Raw genomic sequence first — 21,264 nt, forward strand, 5'->3', positions numbered from 1 at the left:
AAAGAAGTTTTTCATATAAAAATTTCAATTTTTTTAGGGTTTGGGTGGATTTTGCAATTTTTTGGGGGTGGTCACGAATTAAAGTCCTTTTCGCTCTAGGACGCATATTTAAGGAGATATGAGCAAAAGAAGTTTTTCATATAAAAATTTCAATTTTTTTAGGTTTTGGGTGGATTTTTCAATTTTTTGGGGGTGGTCACGAATTAAAGTCCTTTTCGCTCTAGGACGCATATTTAAGGAGATATGGGCAAAAGAAGTTTTTCATATAAAAAATTCAATTTTTTAGGTTTTGGGTGGATTTTTCAATTTTTTGGGGGTGGTCACGAATTAAATTCCTTTTCGCTCTAGGACGCATATTTAAGGAGATATGGGCAAAAGAAGTTTTTCATATAAAAATTTCAATTTTTTTAGGTTTTGGGTGGATTTTTAAAATTTTTGGGGGTGGTCACGAATTAAAGTCCTTTTCGCTCTAGGAGGCATATTTAAGGAGATATGGGCAAAAGAAGTTTTTCATATAAAAAATTCAATTTTTTAGGTTTTGGGTGGATTTTTCAATTTTTTGGGGGTGGTCACGAATTAAATTCCTTTTCGCTCTAGGACGCATATTTAAGGAGATATGGGCAAAAGAAGTTTTTCATATAAAAATTTCAATTTTTTTAGGTTTTGGGTGGATTTTTAAAATTTTTGGGGGTGGTCACGAATTAAAGTCCTTTTCGCTCTAGGAGGCATATTTAAGGAGATATGGGCAAAAGAAGTTTTTCATATAAAAATTTCAATTTTTTTAGGTTTTGGGTGGATTTTTCAATTTTTTGTGGGTGGTCACGAATTAAAGTCCTTTTCGCTCTAGGACGCATAGTTTAGGAGATATGGGCAAAAGAAGTTTTTCATATAAAAATTTCAATTTTTTTAGGTTTTGGGTGGATTTTTCAATTTTTTGGGGGTGGTCACGAATTAAAGTCCTTTTCGCTCTAGGACGCATATTTAAGGAGATATGGGCAAAAGAAGTTTTTCATATAAAAATTTCACGAATTAAAGTCCTTTTCGCTCTAGGACGCATATTTAAGGAGATATGGGCAAAAGAAGTTTTTCATATAAAAATTTCAATTTTTTTTAGGTTTTGGGTGGATTTTTCAATTTTTTGGGGGTGGTCACGAATTAAAGTCCTTTCGCTCTAGGACGCTTAGTTTAGGAGATATGGGCAAAAGAAGTTTTTCATATAAAAATTTCAATTTTTTTAGGGTTTGGGTGGATTTTGCAATTTTTTGGGGGTGGTCACGAATTAAAGTCCTTTTCGCTCTAGGACGCATATTTAAGGAGATATGAGCAAAAGAAGTTTTTCATATAAAAATTTCAATTTTTTTAGGTTTTGGGTGGATTTTTCAATTTTTTGGGGGTGGTCACGAATTAAAGTCCTTTTCGCTCTAGGACGCTTAGTTTAGGAGATATGGGCAAAAGAAGTTTTTCATATAAAAATTTCAATTTTTTTAGGTTTTGGATGGATTTTCCAATTTTTTGGGGGTGGTCACGAATTAAAGTCCTTTTCGCTCTAGGAGGCATATTTAAGGAGATATGGGCAAAAGAAGTTTTTCATATAAAAATTTCAATTTTTTTAGGTTTTGGGTGGATTTTTCAATTTTTTGGGGGTGGTCACGAATTAAAGTCATTTTCGCTCTAGGACGCATATTTAAGGAGATATGGGCAAAAGAAGTTTTTCATATAAAAATTTCACGAATTAAAGTCCTTTTCGCTCTAGGACGCATATTTAAGGAGATATGGGCAAAAGAAGCTTTTCATATAAAAATTTCAATTTTTTTGGGTTTTGGGTGGATTTTTCAATTTTTTGGGGGTGGTCACGAATTAAAGTCCTTTTCGCTCCAGGAGGCATATTTAAGGAGATATGGGCAAAAGAAGTTTTTCATATAAAAATTTCAATTTTTTTAGGTTTTGGGTGGATTTTTCAATTTTTTGGGGGTGGTCACGAATTAAAGTCCTTTCGCTCTAGGACGCTTAGTTTAGGAGATATGGGCAAAAGAAGTTTTTCATATAAAAATTTCAATTTTTTTAGGGTTTGGGTGGATTTTGCAATTTTTTGGGGGTGGTCACGAATTAAAGTCCTTTTCGCTCTAGGACGCATATTTAAGGAGATATGAGCAAAAGAAGTTTTTCATATAAAAATTTCAATTTTTTTAGGTTTTGGGTGGATTTTTCAATTTTTTGGGGATGGTCACGAATTAAAGTCCTTTTCGCTCTAGGACGCATATTTAAGGAGATATGGGCAAAAGAAGTTTTTCATATAAAAAATTCAATTTTTTAGGTTTTGGGTGGATTTTTCAATTTTTTGGGGGTGGTCACGAATTAAATTCCTTTTCGCTCTAGGACGCATATTTAAGGAGATATGGGCAAAAGAAGTTTTTCATATAAAAATTTCAATTTTTTTAGGTTTTGGGTGGATTTTTAAAATTTTTGGGGGTGGTCACGAATTAAAGTCCTTTTCGCTCTAGGAGGCATATTTAAGGAGATATGGGCAAAAGAAGTTTTTCATATAAAAATTTCAATTTTTTTAGGTTTTGGGTGGATTTTTCAATTTTTTGTGGGTGGTCACGAATTAAAGTCCTTTTCGCTCTAGGACGCATAGTTTAGGAGATATGGGCAAAAGAAGTTTTTCATATAAAAATTTCAATTTTTTTAGGTTTTGGATGGATTTTCCAATTTTGTGGGGGTGGTCACGAATTAAAGTCCTTTTCGCTCTAGGACGCATATTTAAGGAGATATGGGCAAAAGAAGTTTTTCATATAAAAATTTCATTTTTTTTAGGTTTTGGGTGGATTTTTAAATTTTTTGGGGGTGGTCACGAATTAAAGTCCTTTTCGCTCTAGGACGCATATTTAAGGAGATATGGGCAAAAGAAGTTTTTCATATAAAAATTTCAATTTTTTTGGTTTTGGGTGGATTTTTCAATTTTTTGGGGGTGGTCACGAATTAAAGTCCTTTTCGCTCTAGGATGCTTAGTTTAGGAGATATGGGCAAAAGAAGTTTTTCATATAAAAATTTCAATTTTTTTACGTTTTGGGTGGATTTTTCAATTTTTTGGGGGTGGTCACGAATTAAAGTCCTTTTCGCTCTAGCACGCTTAGTTTAGGAGATATGGGCAAAAGAAGTTTTTCATACAAAAATTTTAAGTTTTTTAGGTTTTGGGTGGATTTTGCAATTTTTTGGGGGTGGTCACGAATTAAAGTCCTTTTCGCTCTAGGACGCATATTTAAGGAGATATGAGCAAAAGAAGTTTTTCATATAAAAATTTCAATTTTTTTAGGTTTTGGGTGGATTTTTCAATTTTTTTGGTGGTGGTCACGAATTAAAGTCCTTTTCGCTCTAGGACGCTTAGTTTAGGAGATATGGGCAAAAGAAGTTTTTCATATAAAAATTTCAATTTTTTTAGGTTTTGGATGGATTTTCCAATTTTGTGGGGGTGGTCACGAATTAAAGTCCTTTTCGCTCTAGGACGCATATTTAAGGAGATATGGGCAAAAGAAGTTTTTCATATAAAAATTTCATTTTTTTTAGGTTTTGGGTGGATTTTTAAATTTTTTGGGGGTGGTCACGAATTAAAGTCCTTTTCGCTCTAGGACGCTTAGTTTAGGAGATATGGGCAAAAGAAGTTTTTCATATAAAAATTTCAATTTTTTTAGGTTTTGGATGGATTTTCCAATTTTGTGGGGGTGGTCACGAATTAAAGTCCTTTTCGCTCTAGGACGCATATTTAAGGAGATATGGGCAAAAGAAGTTTTTCATATAAAAATTTCAATTTTTTTGGTTTTGGGTGGATTTTTCAATTTTTTGGGGGTGGTCACGAATTAAAGTCCTTTTCGCTCTAGGATGCTTAGTTTAGGAGATATGGGCAAAAGAAGTTTTTCATATAAAAATTTCAATTTTTTTACGTTTTGGGTGGATTTTTCAATTTTTTGGGGGTGGTCACGAATTAAAGTCCTTTTCGCTCTAGCACGCTTAGTTTAGGAGATATGGGCAAAAGAAGTTTTTCATACAAAAATTTTAAGTTTTTTAGGTTTTGGGTGGATTTGTCAATTTTTTGGGGGTGGTCACGAATTAAAGTCCTTTTCGCTCTAGGATGCTTAGTTTAGGAGATATGGGCAAAAGAAGTTTTTCATATAAAAATTTCAATTTTTTTAGGTTTTGGGTGGATTTTTCAATTTTTTGGGGGTTGTCACGAATTAAAGTCCTTTTCGCTCTAGGACGCTTAGTTTAGGAGATATGGGCAAAAGAAGTTTTTCATATAAAAATTTCAATTTTTTTAGGTTTTGGGTGGATTTTTAAATTTTTTGGGGGTGGTCACGAATTAAAGTCCTTTTCGCTCTAGGACGCTAAGTTTAGGAGATATGGGCAAAAGAAGTTTTTCATATAAAAATTTCAATTTTTTTAGGTTTTGGGTGGATTTTTCAATTTTTTGTGGGTGGTCACGAATTAAAGTCCTTTTCGCTCTAGGACGCATATTTAAGGAGATATGGGCAAAAGAAGTTTTTCATATAAAAATTTCAATTTTTTTAGGTTTTGGGTGGATTTTTCAATATTTTGGGGGTGGTCACGAATTAAAGTCCTTTTCGCTCTAGGACGCTTAGTTTAGGAGATATGGACAAAAGAAGTTTTTCATATAAAAATTTCAATTGTTTTTAGATTTTGGGTGCATTTTTCAATTTTTTGGGGGTGGTCACGAATTAAAGTCCTTTTCGCTCTAGGACGCATATTTAAGGAGATATGGGCAAAAGAAGTTTTTCATATAAAAATTTCAATTTTTTTAGGTTTTGGGTGGATTTTTCAATTTTTTGGGGGTGGTCAGGAATTAAAGTCCTTTTCGCTCTAGGACGCTTAGTTTAGGAGATATGGGCAAAAGAAGTTTTTCATATAAAAATTTCAATTTTTTTAGGTTTTGGGTGGATTTTTAATTTTTTTGGGGGTGGTCACGAATTAAAGTCCTTTTCGCTCTAGGAGGTATATTTAAGGAGATATGGGCAAAAGAAGTTTTTCATAAAAAAATTTCATTTTTTAGGTTTTGGGTGGATTTTTCAATTTTTTGTGGGTGGTCACGAATTAAAGTCCTTTTCGCTCTAGGACGCTTAGTTTAGGAGATATGGGCAAAAGAAGTTTTTCATATAAAAATTTCAATTTTTTTAGGTTTTGGGTGGATTTTTCAATTTTTTGGGGGTGGTCACGAATTAAAGTCCTTTTCGCTCTAGGACGCATATTTAAGGAGATATGGGCAAAAGAAATTTTTCATATAAAAATTGCAATTTGTTTAGGTTTTGGGTGGATTTTTCAATTTTGTGGGGGTGGTCACGAATTAAAGTCCTTTTCGCTCTAGGACGCTTAGTTTAGGAGATATGGGCAAAAGAAGTTTTTCATATAAAAATTTCAATTTTTTTAGGTTTTGGGTGGATTTTTAAATTTTTTGGGGGTGGTCACGAATTAAAGTCCTTTTCGCTCTAGGACGCTTAGTTTAGGAGATATGGGCAAAAGAAGTTTTTCATATAAAAATTTTAAGTTTTTTAGGTTTTGGGTGGATTTTTCAATTTTTTGGGGGTGGTCACGAATTAAAGTCCTTTTCGCTCTAGGATGCTTAGTTTAGGAGATATGGGCAAAAGAAGTTTTTCATATAAACATTTCAATTTTTTTTTTAGATTTTGGGTGGATTTTTCAATTTTTTGGGGGTGGTCACGAATTAAAGTCCTTTTCGCTCTAGGACGCATATTTAAGGAGATATGGGCAAAAGAAGTTTTTCATATAAAAATTTCAATTTTTTTAGGTTTTGGGTGGATTTTTAAATTGGGGGTGGTCACGAATTAAATTCCTTTTCGCTCTAGGACGCATATTTAAGGAGATATGGGCAAAAGAAGTTTTTCATATAAAAATTTCAATTTTTTTAGGTTTTGGGTGGATTTTTAAATTTTTTGGGGGTGGTCACGAATTAAAGTCCTTTTCGCTCTAGGAGGCATATTTAAGGAGATATGGGCAAAAGAAGTTTTTCATATAAAAATTTCAATTTTTTTAAATTTTGGGTGGATTTTTCAATTTTTTGTGGGTGGTCACGAATTAAAGTCCTTTTCGCTCTAGGACGCATAGTTTAGGAGATATGGGCAAAAGAAGTTTTTCATATAAAAATTTCAATTTTTTTAGGTTTTGGGTGGATTTTTCAATTTTTTGGGGGTGGTCACGAATTAAAGTCCTTTTCGCTCTAGGACGCATATTTAAGGAGATATGGGCAAAAGAAGTTTTTCATATAAAAATTTCACGAATTAAAGTCCTTTTCGCTCTAGGACGCATATTTAAGGAGATATGGGCAAAAGAAGTTTTTCATATAAAAATTTCAATTTTTTTAGGTTTTGGGTGGATTTTTCAATATTTTGGGGGTGGTCACGAATTAAAGTCCTTTTCGCTCTAGGACGCTTAGTTTAGGAGATATGGACAAAAGAAGTTTTTCATATAAAAATTTCAATTGTTTTTAGATTTTGGGTGCATTTTTCAATTTTTTGGGGGTGGTCACGAATTAAAGTCCTTTTCGCTCTAGGACGCATATTTAAGGAGATATGGGCAAAAGAAGTTTTTCATATAAAAATTTCAATTTTTTTAGGTTTTGGGTGGATTTTTCAATTTTTTGGGGGTGGTCACGAATTAAATTCCTTTTCGCTCTAGGACGCATATTTAAGGAGATATGGGCAAAAGAAGTTTTTCATATAAAAATTTCAATTTTTTTAGGTTTTGGGTGGATTTTTAATTTTTTTGGGGGTGGTCACGAATTAAAGTCCTTTTCGCTCTAGGAGGTATATTTAAGGAGATATGGGCAAAAGAAGTTTTTCATAAAAAAATTTCATTTTTTAGGTTTTGGGTGGATTTTTCAATTTTTTGTGGGTGGTCACGAATTAAAGTCCTTTTCGCTCTAGGACGCTTAGTTTAGGAGATATGGGCAAAAGAAGTTTTTCATATAAAAATTTCAATTTTTTTAGGTTTTGGGTGGATTTTTCAATTTTTTGGGGGTGGTCACGAATTAAAGTCCTTTTCGCTCTAGGACGCATATTTAAGGAGATATGGGCAAAAGAAATTTTTCATATAAAAATTGCAATTTGTTTAGGTTTTGGGTGGATTTTTCAATTTTGTGGGGGTGGTCACGAATTAAAGTCCTTTTCGCTCTAGGACGCTTAGTTTAGGAGATATGGGCAAAAGAAGTTTTTCATATAAAAATTTCAATTTTTTTAGGTTTTGGGTGGATTTTTAAATTTTTTGGGGGTGGTCACGAATTAAAGTCCTTTTCGCTCTAGGACGCTTAGTTTAGGAGATATGGGCAAAATAAGTTTTTCATATAAAAATTTTAAGTTTTTTAGGTTTTGGGTGGATTTTTCAATTTTTTGGGGGTGGTCACGAATTAAAGTCCTTTTCGCTCTAGGATGCTTAGTTTAGGAGATATGGGCAAAAGAAGTTTTTCATATAAACATTTCAATTTTTTTTTTAGATTTTGGGTGGATTTTTCAATTTTTTGGGGGTGGTCACGAATTAAAGTCCTTTTCGCTCTAGGACGCATATTTAAGGAGATATGGGCAAAAGAAGTTTTTCATATAAAAATTTCAATTTTTTTAGGTTTTGGGTGGATTTTTAAATTGGGGGTGGTCACGAATTAAATTCCTTTTCGCTCTAGGACGCATATTTAAGGAGATATGGGCAAAAGAAGTTTTTCATATAAAAATTTCAATTTTTTTAGGTTTTGGGTGGATTTTTAATTTTTTTGGGGGTGGTCACGAATTAAAGTCCTTTTCGCTCTAGGAGGCATATTTAAGGAGATATGGGCAAAAGAAGTTTTTCATATAAAAATTGCAATTTGTTTAGGTTTTGGGTGGATTTTTCAATTTTTTGTGGGTGGTCACGAATTAAAGTCCTTTTCGCTCTAGGACGCATAGTTTAGGAGATATGGGCAAAAGAAGTTTTTCATATAAAAATTTCAATTTTTTTAGGTTTTGGGTGGATTTTTCAATTTTTTGGGGGTGGTCACGAATTAAAGTCCTTTTCGCTCTAGGACGCATATTTAAGGAGATATGGGCAAAAGAAGTTTTTCATATAAAAATTTCACGAATTAAAGTCCTTTTCGCTCTAGGACGCATATTTAAGGAGATATGGGCAAAAGAAGTTTTTCATATAAAAATTTCAATTTTTTTAGGTTTTGGGTGGATTTTTCAATTTTTTGGGGGTGGTCACGAATTAAAGTCCTTTTCGCTCCAGGACGCATATTTAAGGAGATATGGGCAAAAGAAGTTTTTCATATAAAAATTTCAATTTTTTTAGGTTTTGGGTGGATTTTTCAATTTTTTGGGGGTGGTCACGAATTAAAGTCCTTTCGCTCTAGGACGCTTAGTTTAGGAGATATGGGCAAAAGAAGTTTTTCATATAAAAATTTCAATTTTTTTAGGGTTTTGGGTGGATTTTGCAATTTTTTGGGGGTGGTCACGAATTAAAGTCCTTTTCGCTCTAGGACGCATATTTAAGGAGATATGAGCAAAAGAAGTTTTTCATATAAAAATTTCAATTTTTTGGGGGTGGTCACGAATTAAAGTCCTTTTCGCTCTAGGACGCATATTTAAGGAGATATGGGCAAAAGAAGTTTTTCCTATAAAAATTTCATTTTTTTTAGGTTTTGGGTGGATTTTTCAATTTTTTGGGGGTGGTCACGAATTAAAGTCCTTTTCGCTCTAGGACGCTTAGTTTGCGAGATATGGGCAAAAGAAGTTTTTCATATAAAAATTGCAATTTTTTAGGTTTTGGGTGGATTTTTCAATTTTTTTGGGGGTGGTCCCGAATTAAAGTCCTTTTCGCTCTAGGACGCTTAGTTTAGGAGATATGGGCAAAAGAAGTTTTTCATATAAAAATTTCAATTTTTTTAGGTTTTGGGTGGATTTTTCAATTTTTTGGGGGTGGTCACGAATTAAAGTCCTTTTCGCTCTAGGACGCATATTTAAGGAGATATGGGCAAAAGAAGTTTTTCATATAAAAATTTCAATTTTTTTAGGTTTTGGGTGGATTTTTCAATTGGGGGTGGTCACGAATTAAATTCCTTTTCGCTCTAGGACGCATATTTAAGGAGATATGGGCAAAAGAAGTTTTTCATATAAAAATTTCAATTTTTTTAGGTTTTGGGTGGATTTTTCAATTTTTTGGGGGTGGTCACGAATTAAAGTCCTTTTCGCTCTAGGAGGCATATTTAAGGAGATATGGGCAAAAGAAGTTTTTCATATAAAAATTTCAATTTTTTTAAGTTTTGGGTGGATTTTTCAATTTTTTGTGGGTGGTCACGAATTGAAGTCCTTTTCGCTCTAGGACGCATAGTTTAGGAGATATGGGCAAAAGAAGTTTTTCATATAAAAATTTCAATTTTTTTAGGTTTTGGGTGGATTTTTCAATTTTTTGGGGGTGGTCACGAATTAAAGTCCTTTTCGCTCTAGGACGCATATTTAAGGAGATATGGGCAAAAGAAGTTTTTCATATAAAAATTTCACGAATTAAAGTCCTTTTCGCTCTAGGACGCATATTTAAGGAGATATGGGCAAAAGAAGTTTTTCATATAAAAATTTCAATTTTTTTAGGTTTTGGGTGGATTTTTCAATTTTTTTGGGGTGGTCACGAATTAAAGTCCTTTTCGCTCCAGGACGCATATTTAAGGAGATATGGGCAAAAGAAGTTTTTCATATGAAAATTTCAATTTTTTTAGGTTTTGGGTGGATTTTTCAATTTTTTGGGGGTGGTCACGAATTAAAGTCCTTTTCGCTCTAGGACGCATATTTAAGGAGATATGGGCAAAAGAAGTTTTTCCTATAAAAATTTCATTTTTTTTAGGTTTTGGGTGGATTTTTCAATTTTTTGGGGGTGGTCACGAATTAAAGTCCTTTTCGCTCTAGGAGGCATATTTAAGGAGATATGGGCAAAAGAAGTTTTTCATATAAAAATTTCAATTTTTTTAGGTTTTGGGTGGATTTTTCAATTTTTTGTGGGTGGTCACGAATTAAAGTCCTTTTCGCTCTAGGACGCATAGTTTAGGAGATATGGGCAAAAGAAGTTTTTCATATAAAAATTTCAATTTTTTAGGTTTTGGGTGGATTTTTCAATTTTTTGGGGGTGGTCACGAATTAAAGTCCTTTTCGCTCTAGGACGCATATTTAAGGAGATATGGGCAAAAGAAGTTTTTCATATAAAAATTTCAATTTTTTTAGGTTTTGGGTGGATTTTTCAATTTTTTGGGGGTGGTCACGAATTAAAGTCCTTTTCGCTCCAGGACGCATATTTAAGGAGATATGGGCAAAAGAAGTTTTTCATATAAAAATTTCAATTTTTTTTAGGTTATGGGTGGATTTTTCAATTTTTTGGGGGTGGTCACGAATTAAAGTCCTTTCGCTCTAGGACGCTTAGTTTAGAAGATATGGGCAAAAGAAGTTTTTTATATAAAAATTTCAATTTTTTTAGGGTTTGGGTGGATTTTGCAATTTTTTGGGGGTGGTCACGAATTAAAGTCCTTTTCGCTCTAGGACGCATATTTAAGGAGATATGAGCAAAAGAAGTTTTTATATAAAAATTTCAATTTTTTTAGGTTTTGGGTGGATTTTTCAATTTTTTGGGGGTGGTCACGAATTAAAGTCCTTTTCGCTCTAGGACGCATATTTAAGGAGATATGGGCAAAAGAAGTTTTTCATATAAAAATTTCAATTTTTTTAGGTTTTGGGTGGATTTTTCAATTTTTTGGGGGTGGTCACGAATTAAATTCGTTTTCGCTCTAGGACGCATATTTAAGGAGATATGGGCAAAAGAAGTTTTTCATATAAAAATTTCAATTTTTTTAGGTTTTGGGTGGATTTTTAAATTTTTTGGGGGTGGTCACGAATTAAAGTCCTTCCTCTAGGAGGCATATTTAAGGAGATATGGGCAAAAGAAGTTTTTCATATAAAAATTTCAATTTTTTTAGGTTTTGGGTGGATTTTTCAATTTTTTGTGGGTGGTCACGAATTAAAGTCCTTTTCGCTCTAGGACGCATAGTTTAGGAGATATGGGCAAAATAAGTTTTTCATATAAAAATTTCAATTTTTTTAGGTTTTGGGTGGATTTTTCAATTTTTTGGGGGTGGTCACGAATTAAAGTCCTTTTCGCTCTAGGACGCATATTTAAGGAGATATGGGCAAAAGAAGTTTTTCATATAAAAATTTCACGAATTAAAGTCCTTTTCGCTCTATGACGCATATTTAAGGAGATATGGGCAAAAGAAGTTTTTCATATAAAAATTTAAATTTTTTTAGGTTTTGGGTGGATTTTTCAATTTTTTGGGGGTGGTCACGAATTAAAGTCCTTTTCGCTCCAGGACGCATATTTAAGGAGATATGGGCAAAAGAAGTTTTTCATATAAAAATTTCAATTTTTTTTAGGTTTTGGGTGGATTTTTCAATTTTTTGGGGGTGGTCACGAATTAAAGTCCTTTCGCTCTAGGACGCTTAGTTTAGGAGATATGGGCAAAAGAAGTTTTTCATATAAAAATTTCAATTTTTTTAGGGTTTGGGTGGATTTTGCAATTTTTTGGGGGTGGTCACGAATTAAAGTCCTTTTCGCTCTAGGACGCATATTTAAGGAGATATGAGCAAAAGAAGTTTTTCATATAAAAATTTCAATTTTTTTAGGTTTTGGGTGGATTTTTCAATTTTTTGGGGGTGGTCACGACTTAAAGTCCTTTTCGCTCTAGGACGCTTAGTTTAGGAGATATGGGCAAAAGAAGTTTTTCATATAAAAATTTCAATTTTTTTAGGTTTTGGATGGATTTTCCAATTTTTTGGGGGTGGTCACGAATTAAAGTCCTTTTCGCTCTAGGACGCATATTTAAGGAGATATGGGCAAAAGAAGTTTTTCATATAAAAATTTCAATTTTTTTAGGTTTTGGGTGGATTTTTCAATTTTTTGGGGGTGGTCACGAATTAAAGTCCTTTTCGCTCTAGGACGCATATTTAAGGAGATATGGGCAAAAGAAGTTTTTCATATAAAAATTTCATTTTTTTTTGGTTTTGGGTGGATTTTTCAATTTTTTGGGGGTGGTCACGAATTAAAGTCCTTTTCGCTCTAGGATGCTTAGTTTAGGAGATATGGGCAAAAGAAGTTTTTCATATAAAAATTTCAATTTTTTTACGTTTTGGGTGGATTTTTAAATTTTTTGGGGGTGGTCACGAATTAAAGTCCTTTTCGCTCTAGCACGCTTAGTTTAGGAGATATGGGCAAAAGAAGGTTTTCATATAAAAATTTTAAGTTTTTTAGGTGTTGGGTGGATTTTTCAATTTTTTGGGGGTGGTCACGAATTAAAGTCCTTTTCGCTCTAGGATGCTTAGTTTAGGAGATATGGGCAAAAGAAGTTTTTCATGTAAAAATTTCAATTTTTTTAGGTTTTGGGTGGATTTTTCAATTTTTTGGGGTTGGTCACGAATTAAAGTCCTTTTCGCTCTAGGACGCATATTTAAGGAGATATGTGCAAAAGAAGTTTTTCATATAAAAATTTAAATTTTTTTAGGTTTTGGGTGGATTTTTCAATTTTTTGGGGGTGGTCACGAATTAAAGTCCTTTTCGCTCTAGGACGCTTAGTTTAGGAGATATGGGCAAAAGAAGTTTTTCATATAAAAATTTCAATTTTTTTAGGTTTTGGGTGGATTTTTCAATTTTTTGGGGGTGGTCACGAATTAAAGTCCTTTTCGCTCTAGGACGCTTAGTTTAGGAGATATGGGCAAAAGAAGTTTTTCATATAAAAATTTCAATTTTTTTAGGTTTTGGGTGGATTTTTCATTTTTTTGGGGGTGGTCACGAATTAAAGTCCTTTTCGCTCTAGGACGCATATTTAAGAAGATATGGGCAAAAGAAGTTTTTCATATAAAAATTTCAATTTTTTTAGGTTTTGGGTGGATTTTTCAATTTTTTGGGGGTGGTCACGAATTAAAGTCCTTTTCGCTCTAGGACGCATATTTAAGGAGATATGGGCAAAAGAAGTTTTTCATATAAAAATTTCAATTTTTTTAGGTTTTGGGTGGATTTTTCAATTTTTTGGGGGTGGTCACGAATTAAAGTCCTTTTCGCTCTAGGACGCATATTTAAGGAGATATGGGCAAAAGAAGTTTTTCATATAAAAATTTCAATTTTTTTAGGTTTTGGGTGGATTTTTCAATTTTTTGGGGGTGGTCACGAATTAAAGTCCTTTTCGCTCTAGGACGCATATTTAAGGAGATATGGGCAAAAGAAGTTTTTCATATAAAAATTTCAATTTTTTTAGGTTTTGGGTGGATTTTTCAATTTTTTGGGGGTGGTCACGAATTAAAGTCCTTTTCGCTCTAGGACGCTTAGTTTAGGAGATATGGGCAAAAGAAGTTTTTCATATAAAAATTTCAATTTTTTTAGGTTTTGGGTGGATTTTTCAATTTTTTGGGGGTGGTCACGAATTAAAGTCCTTTTCGCTCTAGGACGCTTAGTTTAGGAGCTATGGGCAAAAGAAGTTTTTCATATAAAAATTTCAATTTTTTTAGGTTTTGGGTGGATTTTTCATTTTTTTGGGGGTGGTCACGAATTAAAGTCCTTTTCGCTCTAGGACGCATATTTAAGAAGATATGGGCAAAAGAAGTTTTTCATATAAAAATTTCAATTTTTTTAGGTTTTGGGTGGATTTTTCAATTTTTTGGGGGTGGTCACGAATTAAAGTCCTTTTCGCTCTAGGACGCTTAGTTTAGGAGATATGGGCAAAAGAAGTTTTTCATATAAAAATTTCAATTTTTTTAGGTTTTGGGTGGATTTTTCATTTTTTTGGGGGTGGTCACGAATTAAAGTCCTTTTCGCTCTAGGACGCATATTTAAGGAGATATGGGCAAAAGAAGTTTTTCATATAAAAATTTCAATTTTTTTAGGTTTTGGGTGGATTTTTCAATTTTTTGGGGGTGGTCACGAATTAAAGTCCTTTTCGCTCTAGGACGCTTAGTTTAGGAGATATGGGCAAAAGAAGTTTTTCATATAAAAATTTCAATTTTTTTAGGTTTTGGGTGGATTTTTCAATTTTTTGGGGGTGGTCACGAATTAAAGTCCTTTTCGCTCTAGAAGTTTTTCATATAAAAATTTCAATTTTTTTAGGTTTTGGGTGGATTTTTCAATTTTTTGGGGGTGGTCACGAATTAAAGTCCTTTTCGCTCTAGGACGCATATTTAAGGAGATATGGGCAAAAGAAGTTTTTCATATAAAAATTTCAATTTTTTTAGGTTTTGGGTGGATTTTTCAATTTTTTGGGGGTGGTCACGAATTAAAGTCCTTTTCGCTCTAGGACGCATAATTAAGGAGATATGGGCAAAATAAGTTTTTCATATAAAAATTTCAATTTTTTTAGGTTTTGGGTGGATTTTGCAATTTTTTGGGGGTGGTCACGAATTAAAGTCCTTTTCGCTCTAGGACGCATATTTAAGGAGATATGGGCAAAAGAAGTTTTTCATATAAAAATTTCAATTTTTTTAGGTTTTGGGTGGATTTTTCAATTTTTTGGGGGTGGTCACGAATTAAAGTCCTTTTCGGTCTAGGACGCTTAGTTTAGGAGATATGGGCAAAAGAAGTTTTTCATATAAAAATTTCAATTTTTTTAGGTTTTGGGTGGATTTTGCAATTTTTTGGGGGTGGTCACGAATTAAAGTCCTTTTCGCTCTAGGACGCATATTTAAGGAGATATGGGCAAAAGAAGTTTTTCATATAAAAATTTAAATTTTTGTTAGGTTTTGGGTGGATTTTTCAATTTTTTGGGGGTGGTCACGAATTAAAGTCCTTTTCGCTCTAGGACGCATATTTAAGGAGATATGGGCAAAAGAAGTTTTTCATATAAAAATTTAAATTTTTTTAGGTTTTGGGTGGATTTTTCAATTTTTTAGGGGTGGTCACGAATTAAAGTCCTTTTCGCTCTAGGACGCTTAGTTTAGGAGATATGGGCAAAAGAAGTTTTTCATATAAAAATTTCAATTTTTTTAGGTTTTGGGTGGATTTTTCAATTTTTTGGGGGTGGTCACGAATTAAAGTCCTTTTCGCTCTAGGACGCTTAGTTTAGGAGATATGGGCAAAAGAAGTTTTTCATATAAAAATTTCAATTTTTTTAGGTTTTGGGTGGATTTTTCAATTTTTTGGGTGTGGTCACGAATTAAAGTCCTTTTCGCTCTAGGACGCTTAGTTTAGGAGATATGGGCAAAAGAAGTTTTTCATATAAAAATTTCAATTTTTTTAGGTTTTGGGTGGATTTTTCAATTTTTTGGGGGTGGTCACGAATTAAAGTCCTTTTCGCTCTAGGACGCATATTTAAGGAGATATGGGCAAAAGAAGTTTTTCATATAAAAATTTCAATTTTTTTAGGTTTTGGGTGGATTTTTCAATTTTTTGGGGGTGGTCACGAATTAAAGTCCTTTTCGCTCTAGGACGCTTAGTTTAGGAGATATGGGCAAAATAAGTTTTTCATATAAAAATTTCAATTTTTTTAGGTTTTGGGTGGATTTTTCAATTTTTTGGGTGTGGTCACGAATTAAAGTCCTTTTCGCTCTAGGACGCTTAGTTTAGGAGATATGGGCAAAAGAAGTTTTTCATATAAAAATTTCAATTTTTTTAGGTTTTGGGTGGATTTTTCATTTTTTTGGGGGTGGTCACGAATTAAAGTCCTTTTCGCTCTAGGACGCATATTTAAGGAGATATGGGCAAAAGAAGTTTTTCATATAAAAATTTCAATTTTTTTAGGTTTTGGGTGGATTTTTCAATTTTTTGGGGGTGGTCACGAATTAAAGTCCTTTTCGCTCTAGGACGCTTAGTTTAGGAGATATGGGCAAAAGAAGTTTTTCATATAAAAATTTCAATTTTTTTAGGTTTTGGGTGGATTTTTCAATTTTTTGGGGGTGGTCACGAATTAAAGTCCTTTTCGCTCTAGAAGTTTTTCATATAAAAATTTCAATTTTTTTAGGTTTTGGGTGGATTTTTCAATTTTTTGGGGGTGGTCACGAATTAAAGTCCTTTTCGCTCTAGGACGCATATTTAAGGAGATATGGGCAAAAGAAGTTTTTCATATAAAAATTTCAATTTTTTTAGGTTTTGGGTGGATTTTTCAATTTTTTGGGGGTGGTCACGAATTAAAGTCCTTTTCGCTCTAGGACGCATAATTAAGGAGATATGGGCAAAATAAGTTTTTCATATAAAAATTTCAATTTTTTTAGGTTTTGGGTGGATTTTGCAATTTTTTGGGGGTGGTCACGAATTAAAGTCCTTTTCGCTCTAGGACGCATATTTAAGGAGATATGGGCAAAAGAAGTTTTTCATATAAAAATTTCAATTTTTTTAGGTTTTGGGTGGATTTTTCAATTTTTTGGGGGTGGTCACGAATTAAAGTCCTTTTCGCTCTAGGACGCTTAGTTTAGGAGATATGGGCAAAAGAAGTTTTTCATATAAAAATTTCAATTTTTTTAGGTTTTGGGTGGATTTTGCAATTTTTTGGGGGTGGTCACGAATTAAAGTCCTTTTCGCTCTAGGACGCATATTTAAGGAGATATGGGCAAAAGAAGTTTTTCATATAAAAATTTAAATTTTTGTTAGGTTTTGGGTGGATTTTTCAATTTTTTGGGGGTGGTCACGAATTAAAGTCCTTTTCGCTCTAGGACGCATATTTAAGGAGATATGGGCAAAAGAAGTTTTTCATATAAAAATTTCAATTTTTTTAGGTTTTGGGTGGATTTTTCAATTTTTTAGGGGTGGTCACGAATTAAAGTCCTTTTCGCTCTAGGACGCTTAGTTTAGGAGATATGGGCAAAAGAAGTTTTTCATATAAAAATTTCAATTTTTTTAGGTTTTGGGTGGATTTTTCAATTTTTTGGGGGTGGTCACGAATTAAAGTCCTTTTCGCTCTAGGACGCTTAGTTTAGGAGATATGGGCAAAAGAAGTTTTTCATATAAAAATTTCAATTTTTTTAAGTTTTGGGTGGATTTTTCAATTTTTTGGGTGTGGTCACGAATTAAAGTCCTTTTCGCTCTAGGACGCTTAGTTTAGGAGATATGGGCAAAAGAAGTTTTTCATATAAAAATTTCAATTTTTTTAGGTTTTGGGTGGATTTTTCAATTTTTTGGGGGTGGTCACGAATTAAAGTCCTTTTCGCTCTAGGACGCATATTTAAGGAGATATGGGCAAAAGAAGTTTTTCATATAAAAATTTCAATTTTTTTAGGTTTTGGGTGGATTTTTCAATTTTTTGGGGGTGGTCACGAATTAAAGTCCTTTTCGCTCTAGGACGCTTAGTTTAGGAGATATGGGCAAAATAAGTTTTTCATATAAAAATTTCAATTTTTTTAGGTTTTGGGTGGATTTTTCAATTTTTTGGGTGTGGTCACGAATTAAAGTCCTTTTCGCTCTAGGACGCTTAGTTTAGGAGATATGGGCAAAAGAAGTTTTTCATATAAAAATTTCAATTTTTTTAGGTTTTGGGTGGATTTTTCAATTTTTTGGGGGTGGTCACGAATTAAAGTCCTTTTCGCTCTAGGACGCATATTTAAGGAGATATGGGCAAAAGAAGTTTTTCATATAAAAATTTCAATTTTTTTTAGGTTTTGGGTGGATTTTTCAATTTTTTGGGGGTGGTCACGAATTAAAGTCCTTTTCGCTCTAGGACGCATATTTAAGGAGATGTGGGCAAAAGAAGTTTTTCATATAAAAATTTCAATTTTTTTAGGTTTTGGGTGGATTTTTCAATTTTTTGGGGGTGGTCACGAATTAAAGTCCTTTTCGCTCTAAGACGCTTAGTTTAGGAGATATGGGCAAAAGAAGTTTTTCATATAAAAATTTCAATTTTTTTAGGTTTTGGGTAGATTTTTCAATTTTTTGGGGGTGGTCACGAATTAAAGTCCTTTTCGCTCTAGGACGCATATTTAAGGAGATATGGGCAAAAGAAGTTTTTCATATAAAAATTTCAATTTTTTTAAGTTTTGGGTGGATTTTTCAATTTTTTGGGGGTGGTCACGAATTAAAGTCCTTTTCGCTCTAGGACGCATATTTAAGGAGATATGGGCAAAAGAAGTTTTTCATATAAAAATTTCAATTTTTTTAGGTTTTGGGTGGATTTTTCAATTTTTTGGGGGTGGTCACGAATTAAAGTCCTTTTCGCTCTAGGACGCATATTTAAGGAGATATGGGCAAAAGAAGTTTTTCATATAAAAATTTCAATTTTTTTAGGTTTTGGGTGGATTTTTCAATTTTTTGGGGGTGGTCACGAATTAAAGTCCTTTTCGCTCTAGGACGCATAATTAAGGAGATATGGGCAAAATAAGTTTTTCATATAAAAATTTCAATTTTTTTAGGTTTTGGGTGGATTTTGCAATTTTTTGGGGGTGGTCACGAATTAAAGTCCTTTTCGCTCTAGGACGCATATTTAAGGAGATATGGGCAAAAGAAGTTTTTCATATAAAAATTTCAATTTTTTTAGGTTTTGGGTGGATTTTTCAATTTTTTGGGGGTGGTCACGAATTAAAGTCCTTTTCGCTCTAGGACGCTTAGTTTAGGAGATATGGGCAAAAGAAGTTTTTCATATAAAAATTTCAATTTTTTTAGGTTTTGGGTGGATTTTGCAATTTTTTGGGGGTGGTCACGAATTAAAGTCCTTTTCGCTCTAGGACGCATATTTAAGGAGATATGGGCAAAAGAAGTTTTTCATATAAAAATTTAAATTTTTGTTAGGTTTTGGGTGGATTTTTCAATTTTTTGGGGGTGGTCACGAATTAAAGTCCTTTTCGCTCTAGGACGCATATTTAAGGAGATATGGGCAAAAGAAGTTTTTCATATAAAAATTTCAATTTTTTTAGGTTTTGGGTGGATTTTTCAATTTTTTAGGGGTGGTCACGAATTAAAGTCCTTTTCGCTCTAGGACGCTTAGTTTAGGAGATATGGGCAAAAGAAGTTTTTCATATAAAAATTTCAATTTTTTTAGGTTTTGGGTGGATTTTTCAATTTTTTGGGGGTGGTCACGAATTAAAGTCCTTTTCGCTCTAGGACGCTTAGTTTAGGAGATATGGGCAAAAGAAGTTTTTCATATAAAAATTTCAATTTTTTTAGGTTTTGGGTGGATTTTTCAATTTTTTGGGTGTGGTCACGAATTAAAGTCCTTTTCGCTCTAGGACGCTTAGTTTAGGAGATATGGGCAAAAGAAGTTTTTCATATAAAAATTTCAATTTTTTTAGGTTTTGGGTGGATTTTTCAATTTTTTGGGGGTGGTCACGAATTAAAGTCCTTTTCGCTCTAGGACGCATATTTAAGGAGATATGGGCAAAAGAAGTTTTTCATATAAAAATTTCAATTTTTTTAGGTTTTGGGTGGATTTTTCAATTTTTTGGGGGTGGTCACGAATTAAAGTCCTTTTCGCTCTAGGACGCTTAGTTTAGGAGATATGGGCAAAAGAAGTTTTTCATATAAAAATTTCAATTTTTTTAGGTTTTGGGTGGATTTTTCAATTTTTTGGGTGTGGTCACGAATTAAAGTCCTTTTCGCTCTAGGACGCTTAGTTTAGGAGATATGGGCAAAAGAAGTTTTTCATATAAAAATTTCAATTTTTTTAGGTTTTGGGTGGATTTTTCAATTTTTTGGGGGTGGTCACGAATTAAAGTCCTTTTCGCTCTAGGACGCATATTTAAGGAGATATGGGCAAAAGAAGTTTTTCATATAAAAATTTCAATTTTTTTTAGGTTTTGGGTGGATTTTTCAATTTTTTGGGGGCGGTCACGAATTAAAGTCCTTTTCGCTCTAGGACGCATATTTAAGGAGATGTGGGCAAAAGAAGTTTTTCATATAAAAATTTCAATTTTTTTAGGTTTTGGGTGGATTTTTCAATTTTTTGGGGGTGGTCACGAATTAAAGTCCTTTTCGCTCTAAGACGCTTAGTTTAGGAGATATGGGCAAAAGAAGTTTTTCATATAAAAATTTCAATTTTTTTAGGTTTTGGGTAGATTTTTCAATTTTTTGGGGGTGGTCACGAATTAAAGTCCTTTTCGCTCTAGGACGCATATTTAAGGAGATATGGGCAAAAGAAGTTTTTCATATAAAAATTTCAATTTTTTTAGGTTTTGGGTGGATTTTTAAATTTTTTGGGGGTGGTCACGAATTAAAGTCCTTTTCGCTCTAGGACGCATATTTAAGGAGATATGGGCAAAAGAAGCTTTTCATATAAAAATTTCAATTTTTTTAGGTTTTGGGTGGATTTTTCAATTTTTTTGGGGTGGTCACGAATTAAAGTCCTTTTCGCTCTAGGACGCATATTTAAGGAGATATGGGCAAAAGAAGTTTTTCATATAAAAATTTCAATTTTTTTAGGTTTTGGGTGGATTTTTCAATTTTTTAGGGGTGGTCACGAATTAAAGTCCTTTTCGCTCTAGGACGCTTAGTTTAGGAGATATGGGCAAAAGAAGTTTTTCATATAAAAATTTCAATTTTTTTTAGTTTTTGGGTGGATTTTGCAATTTTTTGGGGGTGGTCACGAATTAAAGTCCTTTTCGCTCTAGGACGCATATTTAAGGAGATATGGGCAAAAGAAGTTTTTCATATAAAAATTTCAATTTTTTTAGGTTTTGGGTGGATTTTTCAATTTTTTGGGGGTGGTCACGAATTAAAGTCCTTTTCGCTCTAGGACGCATATTTAAGGAGATATGGGCAAAAGAAGTTTTTCATATAAAAATTTCAATTTTTTTAGGTTTTGGGTGGATTTTTCAATTTTTTGGGGGTGGTCACGAATTAAAGTCCTTTTCGCTCTAGGACGCATATTTAAGGAGATATGGGCAAAAGAAGTTTTTCATATAAAAATTTCAATTTTTTTAAGTTTTGGGTGGATTTTTCAATTTTTTGGGGGTGGTCACGAATTAAAGTCCTTTTCGCTCTAGGACGCATATTTAAGGAGATATGGGCAAAAGAAGTTTTTCATATAAAAATTTCAATTTTTTTAGGTTTTGGGTGGATTTTTCAATTTTTTGGGGGTGGTCACGAATTAAAGTCCTTTTCGCTCTAGGACGCATATTTAAGGAGATATGGGCAAAAGAAGTTTTTCATATGAAAATTTCAATTTTTTTAGGTTTTGGGTGGATTTTTCAATTTTTTGGGGGTGGTCACGAATTAAAGTCCTTTTCGCTCTAGGACGCATAATTAAGGAGATATGGGCAAAATAAGTTTTTCATATAAAAA

Source organism: Haematobia irritans, chromosome 4, assembly GCF_050003625.1.
Source record: "Haematobia irritans isolate KBUSLIRL chromosome 4, ASM5000362v1, whole genome shotgun sequence".
NCBI lineage: Eukaryota > Metazoa > Arthropoda > Insecta > Diptera > Muscidae > Haematobia > Haematobia irritans.